The sequence below is a fragment of the Triticum aestivum genome, chromosome 5D, assembly GCF_018294505.1.
Source record: "Triticum aestivum cultivar Chinese Spring chromosome 5D, IWGSC CS RefSeq v2.1, whole genome shotgun sequence".
NCBI classification, from domain to species: Eukaryota; Viridiplantae; Streptophyta; class Magnoliopsida; order Poales; family Poaceae; genus Triticum; species Triticum aestivum.
In genome coordinates this window covers 396,500,106-396,504,971 of record NC_057808.1, presented here as the reverse complement: position 1 = coordinate 396,504,971, position 4,866 = coordinate 396,500,106, and positions in this window count along the sequence as shown.

Genomic DNA, 4,866 nt, shown 5'->3' with positions numbered 1-4,866 from the left:
CCCCAAGGATGTGTAGATTGGGTACGCTCTCCATGCTCTACCCCGTAGCGAGATAGGATTTCGGCGGTGCCTCCCCGTTGTTCTTCGGAGCAGATTCTCTCGGCTATTAGCCGAGACTGTATCTGGAGAACAGTGGGAAGGTGCTGCCGAAATTTTGTCTCGGAATAGGGTAGAGCATGGAGAACGTACTCAATCTACACATCCTCGGGTGGGATTAGGACCCATGTTTACCTATTAGAGATGTAGGTGGTTTCAATGCCGTCAACGCGGTAGAAAATAAAAATTTGATGTGATTAATTTAAATGAATCCTTAATTTTGTTGTGTGGCTCCCAATAAAGCAGAGGATGGCAGATAATCAATGAATGTACAGTGGTTTTATCCGCCCGAGTCGAGTAACATCAGAGTGGATCACGAAAACCGATGTGTATTTGAAGGAGATATTCCGTAGTACAATGAGAATTAGCCCACAATGCCCCTATGCGAGATGTGCCAGACGTCATCGTAAAAATCAGAAGGACATGACTGACCACCTTTGCAAGCACGGATATATGCCAAACTTTGACATGCCGCCGACAAACTTAGTCGAGCGGGACCGTGGTAGAGAGGAGGTGATGCGACAACGCATCGATGGTTATGCGGATGACGGGGTCAGGAAAATGCTAGATGATGTCATTACTACAGAAACGGCACATGCGACACCTTCAGAGAATGAACTGGAGGAGCCGGAGGCAACCGCAAATGCCTTCTTGGAGGTCTTGGCCTCGTCGAAGAAACCTCTTTATGCGGGTGCCAAAATATCTCAGTTGGATGCCATCTCGCAACTGATTGCAGTCAAGGCTGAGTACGGCTGTAGCCAGAAATGCTTTGAAGCATTCCTGTGAGTGTGGGCTAACAGCCTCCCTGAGGGTCATGAACTGCCAAAAAGCATGTACGCTACAAAGAAAATCATGAAGGTACTCTCTATGGATTATGAGAAAATACATGTTTGTCCAAAGAATTGCCTTTTGTTTAGGCACAAGTATGTGGATGACAAGTACTGTAGGGAGTCTGGTTCATCTCGGTACCTTGAGGTGGTCGGTGAGGATGGTGAGAAAAGGCAGCTAGCCATCCCGGCTAAGGATGGTGAGGGACTCTAGTTTAGACAGAACGGGGTACCTGGGGGTAGCAAACACGTCAGGTGTTGCGGTGGGCCCTCCTATGCGTGTGGAAGCGTGGTGGCAGGCGCAAGCACCCGACATGCGGCTCCAGGTTGTGCCCCCCTCACGGGCATCGCTGCTGCCGTGACACGGAGGGGGGAACGGCCACGTCGGGCCGACACAGAGGGAATCTTGGGGTGGGGTGGGACGGGACCGTGTCCGAGGGTGTAGCTATGGGCTGGGCTGTGACAACCCGGTGAAAAGGTCCATCGGTCAAACCCTGTCCGGGGAAAGTAAAAGGGCTACATCCGTAAGTCGACTGTGTCAGGGTTAGATGGGATGGGGTACCTGAGGGGGTAGTAAACACGTCAGGTGTTGTGGTGGGCCCTCCTATGCGTGTGGAAGCGTGGTGGCAGGCGCAAGCACCCGACACGTGGCTCAGGGTTGTACCCCCCCCCTCACGGACGTCGCTGCCGCCGTGTCATGGAGGGGGGAAATGGCCACGTCGGGCCGATACGGAGGGATTCTTGGGGTGGGTTGGGCCGGGACCATGTTGAGGGTTGTAGCTATGGGCTGGGCTATGACAACCCGGTGAAAAGGTCCATCGGTCAAACCCCGTCCGGCGAAATTTAAAGGGTTAGATTTGCTGGTCAACTGTGTGAGGGTTAGATGGGACGGGTACCGAAGGGGTAGCAAACACATCAAGTGTTGTGGTGGGCCCTCCTATGCGTGTGGAAGCATGGTGTGGCAGGCGCAAGCACCCAGCACGCGGCTCCGTGGTGTGCCCCCCTCACGGGCGTCGCTATCGCCATGTCACGAAGGGGCGAAACGGCCTTGTCGGGCCCCCCTCACGGGCGTAGCTAACTTTTTTTAACACGCATACACATATATATCATGTGTGTAATAAAAAAGCAAAACAAATGTATATATAGTAACTTTTTTAACACCTAGACTAATATATATATGTTTAATAAAAAAGCAAAAAACCGTCGGCGTAGGTGGCCACGTGGCAGCAATGTTATGCCGACGGCGAAGTCGTCGGCGTACTGCCCCCTTATCCACTCGTCCAGCCCTCCTCCTCCACTCATTTGTCTCCTCACCCCGACCCCAACTCCCTCTCTCTCTCTCGACCCCCAACTGTCGCCGCCACCCTCTCCGCGCCGCCGACGCCATTCTAGCCGTTCGCCACCGCAAGCGCCGCCGTCTCCACCCACCCGCGCCGCGTCGCCATTGTCTCCACCCCACCCGCCGCCGTCTCCACCCACCCGCCACCGCCGCCGTCTCCACCCACCCGCGCCGCGCCGCCATCGTCTCCGTCCCGCCCGCCGCCGTCTCCGCCCACGTAGATAGATAGACAAATGTTAAAATTTTGATAGTTGAATGAAATGGATAGATAAGTAGATAAATTGCTAGCTAGATCAATGTATGGATAGGTAGGTATATTTAAGTTGTGACAAATAAAATTTGACCAATGCGGTAAAATTTTGATTTGAAGTATCATGATCATCTAAGTTGTTTACTTTATGTATTTTGAATGTAGAATATATGAATTCTATCCTACAATTTAAGATGTTTTTGAAACGCTATATGAGATGTGAAGTTCCAAAATTTTGTCTCGGTGGAATTTATAGGCTTTGTGGCGCTGCATCTCTCGATATGATATATAGATAGATGTTTTGTGAAGTAGATAGATAGACATATGTTAAATTTTGGATCATGGTTAGTGGTTAGTTCATCATGATGATCTTGCTAAAAAAAATTGAAGACAAAATTTTGACAGTTGACTGAGATGTGATGATCTAAGTTGTTCTTTCGGTGGAATTTACAGGCTTTGTGGTGTCGCATTTCATCGAAGTGACCGCCGTCCGACGCGTTGGTCCCTGAGCATCCCTCTGTTGTTTGACTACTTCCCCTACAGCCGAGGGTGAGCTACAAGTCCATCTCCTCCATTTTTTCATGTCACTAGATTTAATTCTCACGTCAAGTCGCGTAACTAGGCGTCTCCCGTTCGAAAGGGTTGCATTGATAAATTTGCATTCAATTGCATATTTATCACCGCAGCTCTTCCGGATTGTCCAGTGTTTTCCATGGAAACCCCAAGGATGTGTAGATTGGGTACACTCTCCATGCTCTACCCCGTAGCGAGATAGGGATTCGGCGGTGCCTCCCCGTCGTTCTTCAGAGCAGATTCTCTCGGCTATTAGCCGAGACGTGTATCTGGAGAACAGCAGGAAGGTGATGCCGAAATTTTGTCTCCGAATAGGGTAGAGCATGGAGAACGTACTCAATCTACACATCCTCGAGTGGGATTAGGACCCATCTTTACCTATTAGAGATGTAGGTGGTTTCAATGCCATCAACGCGGTAGAAAATAAAAATTTGATGTGATTAATTTAAATGAATCCTTAATTTTGTTGTGTGGCTCCCAATAAAGCAGAGGATGACAGATAATCAATGGATGTACAGTGGTTTTATCCGCCTGAGTCGACTAACATCGGAGTGGATCACGAAAACTGATGTGTATATGAAGGAGATATTCCGTAGTACAATGAGAATTAGCCCACAATGCCCCTATGCGAGATGTGCCAGACGTCATCGTAGAAATCAGAAGGACATGACTTACCACCTTTGCAAGCACGGATATATGCCAAACTTTGACATGCCGCCGACAAACTTAGTCGAGCGGGACTGTGGTAGAGAGGAGGTGATGCGACAACGCATCGATGGTTATGCGGACGATGGGGTCAGGAAAATGCTAGATGGTGTCATTACTACAGAAACGGCAGGAAAATGCTAGATGGTGTCATTACTACAGAAACGGCACATGCGACACCTTCAGAGAATGAACTGGAGGAGCCGGAGGCAACCGCAAAGGCCTTCTTGGAGGTCTTGGCCTTGTCGAAGAAACCTCTTTATGCGGGTGCCAAAATATCTCAACTGGATGCCATCTCGCAACTGATTGCAGTCAAGGCTGAGTACAACTGTAGCCAGAAATGCTTCGAAGCATTCCTGTGAGTGTGGGCTAACAGCCTCCTTGAGGGTCATGAACTGCCGAAAAGCATGTACGCTACAAAGAAAATCATGAAGGCACTCTCTATGGATTATGAGAAAATACATGTTTGTCCAAAGAATTGCCTTTTGTTTAGGCACGAGTATGTGGATGACAAGTACTGTAGGGAGTGTGGTTCATCTTGGTACCTTGAGGTGGTCGGTGAGGATGGTGAGAAAAGGCAGCTAGCCATCCCCGCTAAGGTTCTTCTGTATCTCCATTTCATAGAAAGACTGCAGCGCCTTTTCATCACCGAGGAGTCGTCCAAAATGATGAAGTTACACAAGGAAGGTATAAGGTACCATCCAAATAAAATCGTACATCCATCGGAAGGCGAAACATGGAAGTCATTCGATGAAGAATACCCCGAGGAAGCAGTCGAGGCTGAGAATGTCAGAATTGCCATATCAGGTGATGGGTTCAATCCATTATGGTATGTCGTCCAATCCATACAGCTGTTGGCCCGTGTTTGTAATTCTGCTCAATCCCCCTCCTGGTGCCCTAATGCAACACAAGACCATGTTCTTGTCGCTCATCATTCCGGGGCCTGAATACCTGGGGAAGCAATTGGGTGTGTTTATGCAGCCGCTGGTGGGTGATTTGCACCATTGTTGGTACTTTCTGAGGTTGACATACAACCGGGATTTGGAGAGAAATTTCTTGGTGAAAGTTTGGTTCCA